This window comes from Hypomesus nipponensis, chromosome 25, assembly GCF_054491055.1.
Source record: "Hypomesus nipponensis isolate SF chromosome 25, ASM5449105v1, whole genome shotgun sequence".
NCBI lineage: Eukaryota > Metazoa > Chordata > Actinopteri > Osmeriformes > Osmeridae > Hypomesus > Hypomesus nipponensis.
In genome coordinates this window covers 5,368,397-5,380,000 of record NC_140385.1, presented here as the reverse complement: position 1 = coordinate 5,380,000, position 11,604 = coordinate 5,368,397, and the positions used below count along the sequence as shown (strand labels likewise).

At 48.8% G+C, this 11,604-nt stretch overlaps 1 protein-coding gene across 1 annotated transcript in view; it reads left to right on the top strand.

Moving 5' to 3' along the window:
- The window catches only part of kdm6ba (lysine (K)-specific demethylase 6B, a), a 66,295-nt gene that overhangs the window by 41,398 nt on the left and 13,293 nt on the right, over window positions 1-11,604 (top strand). The window contains exons 5-6 of the mRNA XM_084691431.1: window positions 213-306; window positions 10,976-11,058. The gene's annotated coding sequence lies outside the window, so the exon portion shown is untranslated. The remainder of the gene's footprint in view (window positions 1-212; window positions 307-10,975; window positions 11,059-11,604) is intronic.

Sequence of the window (11,604 nt, the reverse complement as noted above, 5' to 3'; positions counted from 1 at the left end):
TGGCTGAGTGGGTAGGGAATTGGGCTAGTAATCTAAAGGTCGCCAGTTCGAGTGTCCTTGGGCAAGGCACTTCACCTTACTTGCCTCCCTGTACTTACTGTAAGTCGCTCTGGATAAGAGCGTCTGCTAAATGACTACATGTAAATGTAATGTAAAGAGGGTGCTAAGTGTGTTAGACTGTGGGTGACCGTGTGCTCCTCTTGTGTGTTTAGCAGGTGCTGGCAGAAGGAGGAGCAGGAGGAAGTATGGTGACACTCTAACAACCCCCCTGCTGCTGGGACAGACCAGAGCTTCTACACTCACCTGGTAAGCCCTCTCTCTCTGAGCGACTCAACCTTCTGTCACACACACGCACACAAACGTTCCCACACACACGCGCACGCACTCATGTTCATACACACGTGTACTCCCACAAAGCTGGCAAGTTGGTGTCTTCCCTGGAAAGAGGAGGAAGTGTTAGAAAGTTCCGGAACACCAGACTGTGGAACACCGGAGAGTGAGTAAGAGTAAGAGTAAGAGAAGGAGAGGAGAGTGAGACAGGTTTTCTTTTCATGGGGGGTGAGAGGAGGGGGGTCATGGTGCTGGTCATGGTACTGAGTCCCATAGTTCTCCTTTTTACATACAAACACATGCTCTTTCTTTCGATAAATGTGTGAGTGTGTGTGTTTTGTGTGGTCACAATGTGTCACTGTCTTGGTGAGTACGACTCACTGGACTTGTAGCCCTTGCTGAGTCAGGAGTGAGTGAGTGAGTGTGTGAGTTTAACCCATCACATCCCAAACGTTTCTATATGTCAAACATACAGACCTTCCTGTTACTCTCCTTCAAGCTCTTCAGGGAGCTGGAAGGGTTACACCTGCTGTCTGTCTGAAGGGGTTAGGTTCAGCCTGTCTGTCTGAAGGGGTTAGGTTCAGCCTGTCTGTCTGAAGGGGTTAGGTTCAGCCTGTCTGTCTGAAGGGGTTAGGTTCAGCCTGGCCTGTCCTGTCATCTAACTCCAGTAGTAGAGACCACCTCTGTAACGCTCCACTCACACAACCCAGCAGGAGAACTTGGCTGTCTCACGTGTGTGTGTGTGTGTGTGTAGGGGGAGTGATAGTCTGACGGTCTCACTGTGTACCTGATAACTGACTCACCATCTCTCACTGATCCACACACACACAGTTCCACGTACCGGAGGCAGAGATGAGCTGTAACTGTGATGCCTCCTCCTCCTACTACACACACATACACATACACACACACACACACACATTACTGTCTGTATCAGTGGCATGTCTTACAACTGAAAACACACACTCTATTTCTCTCTTGGTCTCAGACTAAATCACACATTCGGCTTCAGTTCTTGCATTGCCGTCTGACAGTAAGAAGGTCCAGGGCTCGATTCCTGCCAGGGTTACTGTTTGACATGGGTGAGCACTTGGACTTGGCCCCTTGGATGTGGCTGACCACTGCTCCGGGCTGCCATTAGAGGAAGGACAGTGGGACGGGATGAATGCAGAGCAAGAACTTTATGTCCAGCATGTGTGTGTGTGTGTGTGTGTGTGTGTGTGTGTGTGTGTGTGTGTGTGTGTGTGTGTTGGTGTTGTCACTTCCTGCATACATGTGTCCTTTCTGGAGGAACAATAAACCTTTCTTCTTCTTGTGATAGAGACACATGTTGCCGGTCCCACAGCACACCAAGTCATTTGAAGCTGTGTGGCCCAAGCATAAAGCATGACTTTGTATGTGTGTGTAAGAAGCGGGAATGACAGGAATGTTTCAGATACCCATGAGGGTAGATGCTATATTTGTTCTAGTGTGTGAGAACTTAACTGAACCCCCTTCTCTTCCTCCGGCCTTCCCCTCCTCACTGATTCGTCCCTTGTTCAATCCCCCTCTCCTCCCCCTTCTCCTCCCCCCTCTCCTCCCCCTTCTCCTCCCCCCTCTCCTCCCCCTTCTCCTCCCCCCTCTCCTCCCCCTTCTCCTCCCTCACAAATACACACCTGGGATTATCAACCCCCTCGCCGCCCCCCCCTGTTCTTAACTGTAGTGGGACAGGAAGGGGGGCGTACACTTTATATTCCCACACACACACACATCTACAGTAACACATGGGTAAGAGCTGTGTGTGTGTGTGTGTGTGTGTGTGTGTGTGTGTGTGTGTGTGTGTGTGTGTGTGTGTGTGTGTGTGTGTGTGTGTGTGTGTGTGTGTGTGTGTGTGTGTGTGTGTGTGTGTGTGTGTGTGTGCACTGTAGTCCCACCCAGGCCACATCAATCACTAGGCCCCTTCCTGCTTACTGCTCTGGGCTGATGGCTCCCACAACGCTCTCACACACACACACGTACACACACACAGAGAGGGAGAGAGTGAGAGAGAGCGTGTGTGTGTGTGTCAGAGATCTCTTGGGAGGAAACGCACCTGGTATGTTCATTGTGCCAGAGAGGAACTCTTTGGTAGGCTTACTATCTAATTTACTGTCTGGGAACAGGCAGTTCAGCATTGCACTATCATCGTGTGTGAGAGTCTCCTTTTGTTGCTGCCATGACGCGCTCCTGATGCTCTTGTTGTAGACACATTTTGTTCCCTTGTATCATGAGGCTTAGTGGATCTACTGATGGGGTGTTCTTTTGTGTGTGTCTGACACATGCTGGTACACCAAGTCATCTGTTTGGTATTGTTGAATCCTGGGGTTTGTATCTATCACACGTTTCTGTCTTTAAAAAAAGCAGCATGAATCTTGCTGGTTACTGAACACGCTCAAGCAGTAGTATAGTCTGCTTGGGAGAGGAGCCTGATAGGTGTTGTCAGTAGACTTCTCATACTGAATCTCACTTTAACTAAAATGTCTTGGCTAAACTTAAGACATGGAGTTTAGCCATGGCAAAGCAACTAACTGATTGGTAATTGTATGGAAGTCAGTTTCTAAATCCGTTAATGATGAAGCTTATCGTTCATATCTTAATAGTACTTAATGTTTTTATAATAGATAAGGGTATTTATATATTTACTCGTTCATGTCATATATTTGTTATAACTGTAAAATTGCCAAAAATAAAAAATTTATTTTCGATCGAGGGCTGTAGTGATTATCATTCTCCCGACATATCTGTTCTGGCCGGTTGGAATAATAGCCTCGTTATGGCGTCAGGACATAATTCCTTGTCCTAAAATAGGCAGTCGGTCGGAAACTGAGTCCTGCGGACCTGCGAGTGGGCCGGTCACGAGTCCACCTTTAAAAAAAGACGGAGGCTCGTGAACAAGCTCCGGTAGCGGACGCGGCTTGGAGTTGGATCCGGTGCCAGTTTGCGCTGTCAGGGAATTCCGGGGCCGTGCGGTGACGTCAGCGAGCGAAGAGCAGAGGAGGGGCGTACGTGTGTGGAGGCCAGTGTGTTGGTGTGTGGCGCTCCGTAGCGATAGCATCATAGGTTGAGCTTCGAGCCAAGTAGCTCGTCCCTTTAAAACAGAGCTCAGCGCAATTCGATCCCTGCTTGGCTTCTGTGTGGAGAGAAAACGACGACGAGGATCGTAAAAAGAGAGAACAAACAAACAAACGGAATAATAAAAACAAAACGATCTCGTCGATAGATGCAAGCAGGGCAGACATTCTCAGGGCATCTGGTGATTAGTTTACGAGTGAGCGCCGTAGGAAAGAGAGACGGATTGTATTTAGCCGGTTGGAGAAGGCTGTCCTATACGAAGTCGCTGGAATTTATCTGCAGACTGAGCTAGAAACTTGCGAATACAGCTCGCGCTGCGGGACAGCAATACCGACTGAACCCACGGATACTGGAATACACTGGGATATTTTACTGCTGAAAACTCCGTCTGATCTTTTTCGGGGACTTCACCAGAGATGCACTACGCTCGAGCACTGTAGGTGATTGGCTGATTTCGATAATTTCAACACTGCCCGAAGTGGTAACATTTTAAGATACTACACTACAGCCTAGTAGCCTAGCGATTGATTTATTGACCTACTGTAAATGTTTAACTCTAACCATTTGTGGAGAAAGTAGCCTACTGTAAGCTGTCACTCTAGACCAACAGTCGTTTTGGTGCTTACTAAGTTGATCTTGTTGAAAGAGTTTTCCCAACGGTAAGACTTCAGGCTTTATTTAACTAAACCGCGTAGGCTATTATTTGTTTTGTTTTTAACTTATCGGTGTGTTTCTTGACGTTAGAACGAAGGAAATGCTTGTTCATAACCTGCCTATGTTGTCCATTTGTGTGCTAGGATAGCTTACCGAATGAGTGTTATTAGCCTTGACTGGACCAATGGCGAAAGGAAGCCAATGTAACCGGAAGACTCGCTCCTCCGACTGCCGCTTGAGCGTGTCCAATTGATTGGTTGGGGGAATATCCCCGTGCGTAAATATTTGACCACATACGATATGAATTTTAAATAATTTTAAATTTAAACGTATGCCTTGCTTGTTGTATGCAACTAAAGCGAAAGCTTAGGACTTGGTTTGTTTTTGTTTTTGATGCACTGAAAGCTACAGCAACTCTTGTTACTATACTTGGGCTATATATTGCCTTTTAAAAAGTTGAGAACGATCGTCATCATAACACTGAAGTTGCACGTGTTATTGGATTTGGTGGATAGATTGTGAAGGAGAGGGGGAAAGACGAGTTTTAAGAAATGCTTGTGTAGGAAAGATCCCACGCCATTGTGTGTGCAAGTGGGCAGGGGTCTTGGAGGATGGATGGACAGGGGCGAGGTGGGCTATAGGCTTCCTTGTAAAGTGAATGGATTGCCCCTAGTCAGTCTTTACGTACACAAAGGGCTGCATTGAAAGGAAGTTATTTGCATTGCCCTAACCTCTCTGCCCGGGGGGAGGGGTGCCTGGTTGTGTTGTCGATCCAGTTTTGGTAGCTTATATTATGTTGGAAAGACTTCTGAGAATGGCTCTGCGTCTCGCCCGACGGAGAAGGGAAATTGCCGTAATGAAAGGTGCTTTTAACTCGGAGACGAGTGTTGTTGTGGTATCACACAGCCTACGTTCATGGTATTCATGAGAATTCAGGAGGGGAGGAGTGAAATAAAACTCTTTAAAACGAGCTCGCCTCGGTCCCGTGCATTTTATGACGAGGCTATAAACGCGTCGTTCTACGGGAGTGTGCTGGCATGGGGTCGAGAAAACCCTTTGAACGTCCACTTCCGATCCATCTGAGTGATAGACATGGAAACGACTGTCGTGTTTGTTCCCCTTTGATGTCGGAGCAGTAAGTTAGGGCAGGGTTAAGCGTACGAAAGGTCCACTGCTGTCATATGGCATTTATGTCTGTCTGAATACGGACTCTTGAATCACCCGCCCCCGTTAGTCCCGTGATTCCAAACGCGAGTGAATGAACAATCGCCGCCCAGTCTAGTACGATGACGAACACTAAGCATGTCATTAAAGCAGTACGACACTTTTTTTTGTGGGGGTAGTGAGAGTGAGACAGTTGACTTTAAAACGATGGTTTAATTGAGTCATATTATAGAGAGGGGGGGAAAAGGAACTCGATACAAATATATCGAGATGTAGAACGATTACCTTTTGTCTGGTGTGTGGAGACGGACAAAAGGTGACAAAGACGGGGGTCGTTTGACGCTTGTGTTGTGATACGTTTGATGTTCGTCCCCATGGACAGGTGCTGTATGTAGCTGCTGTGTGGGGGTGAGAGAATGATGGATCGTAGCGACAGGTGTGGCTTGTGTGTGTAAAGGATGGGTGTGAAAGTGTGGTGTAAGGAAAAGGGTGTGTGACATGAGTAATGTGGGGCAGTGGGCCGGTTCGAGCTCTAATCATCTAAACACCCACTCAGCCTTTTGAGGGAGATGATGAAACTGTTTGTGAGAGAGAGAGAGAGTGAGAGAGAGTGTGACACACTTTCACGTTGTTCAGGTTTTCCAGTTCTTACATTCACAACTTGAATGTCTCGGAATTGTGAGACAATGTGTGTGTGTGTGTGTGTGTGTCACAAACCGCATGGTCAGAGTTATATAAGGGGAACTATTTGGATGTTGAAAGCAACCACTGTTTTCCAGAAGCTTCTGTTTTCAAGTCAAGTGTTTTATTTAGTCTGTAAGGAGAGTTACAGGAAGTGTGTCTGAGAGGAGGACAGCTTAGTAATACATGCTCGGTATTCCACTTTTGCGTGTGAAGCTTCTAGAACGTTAGAACCTTGGAATACTCATCTCTAACGACGGAGGTAGCCACACTCGACTGTCTCGTTGGTTGTGTAGTTCCTGTTTTGGATGCGAGAGCTCTAATATGAGAGTCGCTTTTCTCGGTGTTCACTGGCATGGTGCCACTGATGATGCAGTAGTGAAAGGGAGGTGCGTAAACATGCGTGTGTGTGTGACTCACACACCCGAAACACACACGAGGAAGGAATTCACTTTTTCTGCCCGTCTGTTTGTCCCCACGTCACCCCATGACGAGCTTTTCCTCCTCCTTCACCGGTGGACTGCATGAGAGGCGAACGCAGCATGAGCTGGAACAGGGGGAGAGAGGGGGTGGCTACTGAGGAGAAATGTATCATCATAAATATCTGTTGGAGAGAGAGGAGGCGGGAGGGGGCAAGCGATGCAGGTATTTAGCAGATTGGTAAACAACCACCTTGTTGTTGAATCCAAACGGAGCGACCAGTGTGCCATGGCAGGGATGGCAGATGTGCGTCAGCGCTCCCAGGCCCCTCGCCTCGGACGGGGCACAATTACCGTCCTCGTATGAACAGCTGGAGGCCCCCCCCCCCCCCCCACTTGTCCTCCACGTGCAGGGAGGAAGAACGCCCGGTGACTCTGGAGAGATGAGAATGTTGTTCGGGAGGGAGGGAGGGAGGGAGGGACTCTGAAGTTCCGGGTGTATTGTGATGATCTCCTCCTCTGCTGACTACATGTAGTTAGTCTTGTTGTTGTTGTTGATCAGCAGGGAAGATGGAGAACACTGCCTGCTCCTTTTGGTGAATCAGACACTTGTATGACTTGTGGAGTGGGGGGTGGGCATGAGTTACTTTCCGCTCAATCATTCCTCCTCTCTTTCTACCTCTATCTCTCTATCCATCTGAATCCACCTCTGTAACACAGCCTTGCCGACGCCAGCGACTCCACAGCAACCGTTGTCAAGGGAACAGAGTCTCTTCTCTGTTCTAGTTTTTGAGCGTTTGGGGGTAATGCAGAGACAGTGGTGTGTGTCTGTCTCAGTTCTGGGAAGGGGCATTGGAAATGAGTGGCATGGCGTGTGTGTGTGGCAGGGTTTTTTGGGGGGGGGGGGGGGGGTAGCGTGTTTTTGCTAAGTTTTGAGATGTTTCGTCTTTCCCAGAAAGACTGTGTCACCGTGGGCTGCTGTCATATCGTGTGTCTCTGTCTTTCTGAGAAACGAAAGACTGTTCTGGGGTTTTGATTGAGCGGAACAGTGGAAAGTGAGAAAGACTTCAATTTTTGTGCCGGTAGTAAGTGAAAAACATACACGTTGATTCTGAATATCTCGGGAAAACATGTTGATATTCAGATTGTAACACAACATACTTTGAGGATCACAATCTCTTTGACTGACTTTTGAGATCACGCCGTTTTTGTTGTTGTTGTAAAAGCAGCTCGTCACTCTTTCTCTGAAGTCAGCTTGTTGATGAGGGAACTTGCTCGACGTACTGGAAGAGGAACATAGGCACAACACACAGCCTGGTTTCTGATGCCAAACTTCTCTTGGTTGCCAGATGACAAACCCTCCATGTTCAGGGGGACCTCCTGCTTCATCCTGTTACCTCACGACCAACAGCTATTTCGAGACTGAAAAGCAACTCGCCGTAAAGCGACTTTTGTTCATATTTAGGCATATTTCTTTCACAAGTGCTGTGTCTCTCGATCAATATCACTTTCTTTTTCACCCACATCCTTTTTGTTCCACAGGAAGAGTCATCCCCTCCCCCCTCCTCCTCCCAGGGAGGCCTACTTCCTGTGCTTGTGACGGCAACTTCCTGTCTGCACTTGGCCAAGCCTCTTCTCTCTTCTACTTTTCTCAATGTGTCACACACACACACACACGGCACGTGTGAGCTTGCGGTTTGTTGATAACGGACACACACACACACACACACACTGATCTGAGATTGAGGTCTCCAACCCAGGTGTGAAGGCAGTTAGAGGCAACAGAAAGAGAGCTGAATATGTGACATTTTGCTGTCAGCTGCTGTGTTTCCATCTACATCCTTTTAACTGCCAGCCAGCAGATCAGAACAGTTTCAACAAAGTTAGACCAAAAAGAAGAAGTTTCAGATGACTGGGTCGAGAGACACAAACTGGCACTGTTATAAACAAGGTCGAACAGAGAGCTGGAGAGAACAGTTGGCCAGAGTGGACGAAGAGAATGAGGAGAGCTAGCTGTGTCCTGAACTGACCCTACTCCCCCACCCCTGTGTCCTGAACTGACCCTACTCCCCCACCCCTCCTTACACACACACACACAGACACACACTCTGTATTCTAACTGAACCAGTCCTCTACCACTGCTTGCAACACCAGGTCTGTATGTCTTCGTGCATGCGTCATGTGTGATGCTGGAAAGACGAGCAAACCAAACACTGGCAGCCAGCCATGGGGAGGTAGAAGCAAGCGTGTTTGACGTTGTTTCCTCTGGAGCGAGATCCTTATCAGTGGCAGCATCAGATAGGGAGAGACGGGGAGACTGAGGCAGAAAGAGAGACTGGGGGAGAGAGAGACTGAGGGAGAGACTGGAGGGGAGAGAGAGACTGAGGGAGAGACTGGAGGGGAGAGAGACTGAGGAAGAGACTGGGGGGGAGAGAGATTGAGGCAGAGAGAGACTGAGGAAGAGAGAGATTGAGGGACAGAGAGATTGAGGGAGAAAAAGCCTCCACAAGACACTCCGGAACATTCTGTCCATCTCTCTATTCTGTGATCAAATCTCTCTCTTACCCGTCAACCCTAGTCAGGCACTGAATGCTGTCTGTTCTGGTCATCCCCATTTTCTCTCTTCCTCCTATCTTCTTATTCCTCTTTCTCTCCCTTCCTGTACCTCTCAGACTACTCTCAACAGTCTATTTTTCACTGTGTGTGTGTTTTCCCCGCCCCCTGAGTGAGGGGAAAGGGCCCATGTTCGAGACATCTCATTGTCCTCATCTGCCTCGACTCCATGGTGTTGCCTTGGTGACGGACAAACATCTGGATTCATCAGTGAGACGTCAGTAAACATTGAAACATGGCCAAGCATCAAGATGCTTCAAGATCCTATTCGGTGGATGTTGTGGTTCAGCGCCGGTTGTCATGGCAATCCCCCACCCAGCCAGTCCTCCCCCAGACAGACAGAGCTCTGTCCTCCCCCTTTCCTCAGAATTCTGCGGTAACCAGGGCGACAGGGGTGGTGACAGGAAGAGGCCTTTGATGTCTGAAGGGAGGGGGATTTCACTGATCAAGACAGCTGTGGGGGGGCTTGGTGACATGGTGACACACATTGTCAACCCCAACCAAAAAAAGATGATTGTTACATAAATCTATTATCGTGTCGTGATTTTTTGTGTATTGAGGGGAGTTCATGAAGTGTGTGAGTGAATGCTCAGTCGTGTGGCCAATCGCCCTCATTTACGGCATCCTTCTCATCATCAGTACATCAACGGGAAGGAGAAGGGTTACTCCCCAACCGACCGCACGTCGCGTCGGTATTATTTGGTAGTCGACGATTCCTCTCTTCACTGTAAAACTCCCCCCGGAGACTTCCTGTTGGTTGTTTCAAAACACATCCCGCCCACCAGCAGCCATGACGCGGCGAAAGGCGCTCTGAGAAATTCCCTGTGATTTCATCACTGGTGACACGCCCCCCCCGTTACCTTACATGACTTTAAGTGACGTCCCATGGGGGGGGGGGGGGGGGTTAAGCCCCGCATTTGGGGTAAGCCCTTTCTCCCATGCTGACTCACTGTCTCACAGGCTGGGGGTTTCCCTGACCTAGCTACCCCGGATACTCTGAAATACAGTACTCTCTCTCTCTCCCTATGTCTCTCTCTCCCTCTCTCTCTCCCTATGTCTCTCTCTCCCTCTCTCTTTTTCTCTACCTCTCTCTACCTTTCTCTCACTCAGTCACACACACATCTCTATCTCTATCTTAGCTTCACACACGCAGCTCAGATAACTGCATTTAATCCCGCTGTGTAACCGGGGGTAACAGATAAAGCGTACAGATGGTGTACTGAGCGAGCATGTTTAGTTAGCTTGGCGCTTTTGTCACATTGTGTGACATACGTTGTGTGTCAACGAAAGTTTCCTTTTTCACACGGGTCGTGTCTCTAGATCAGGTCGTCTTCTCCCCGTCGTCAAGCGTGGTTACCGAAATAGACGACTGTTGGTCAGGTCCCGGCAACGCAACAACAAACACACCCTCTATAAAACACAACTAATTGCAACCTACACTGTCTGACCTCGCTCGCTCGCTAGCTCTTTCTCCTGTACATGTGGTAGTTGACTTAACTCTCCATTCTCTTCCCATGCACGTTTTCAGTGCTGCTGTTTAGGCTAGCAGACTTGCTATTGTGTGTGTGTGTGTGGCCCCCACCCTTGTTCCCCTTGTCGTCGTGTGTCCCCCCCCCCCCCCCCTCCACACACACACACTCCTCCTTCCCCCGGCTTCCACACCTTGGCTGCGTGTCGACTCGGGAGAGAGAGAGATGGTGAGAGTAAAGGGGGTGACTTGCTCTCCTCTGCTCCACCAGTCTCCTACAGTCAGCATGTGGGAGAGAGGCTTGCCCAAGTCATACTGATAGCTGCACTTCAGTAACGCTGAGCTCATTGACAGGAAGCTCATTGACAGCAAAACTCGTGCGGGAAAATGAACTGTTCAAACTTTCTGTTTGGAAAAGATGATTTCTAACCCAGCCCAGTTTGTAGCATTCTGTAGACGCGTGGAGAACCTCTCCTGGTACATCTGATATCTGCTGTGTGATTGCTTGAAATTAAATATCTCCCTCCTCTCCCCCCCCCCCTGTTCCCTGTCTCAGGGTTGAGGCAGCCCCAGAGAGATGACTGACAGCAGAAGCTGAGACTCAAGACTGTGAATCTTCATAAGGTGCTAAACTCTAAGGTAAGAAGAGTCTGTCTGTTATTGTGTGTGTCTGCATTCATCCATGGGAATGTCTTGGAGCATTCCGTTTAAGGAGGCTGTTTATGACAGTCACTCGGTCCGCCGTGTGTGTGTGTGAGTCTATCTTTACATGCCAGTGGTGTCTGGATGCTGTATCAGGATCACACACACATACACACACACACCAGGCGGAGGAGGGTTTATTTCCGTCCCTCTGAAATCTAAAAGTGGAACACCCAAAATACCCTCCCTGCCAGGCTTTGTGGAGGGAGGGAGGGATGACAGTAGAGAGAGAGGATGAAGAGACAGTTGTGTGGGAGGGAGGGATGACAGTAGAGAGAGAGGATGAAGAGACAGTTGTGTGGGAGGGAGGGATGACAGTAGAGAGAGAGGATGAAGAGACAGTTGTGTGGGAGGGAGGGATGACAGTAGAGAGAGAGGATGAAGAGACAGTTGTGTGGGAGGCCTGCTAATTTAGGATCTCCAACTGGGAGCATTCTGCTGAGCAAGACTGGATCGTCCCGCGTGTTTGTGTGTTTTGTGTGT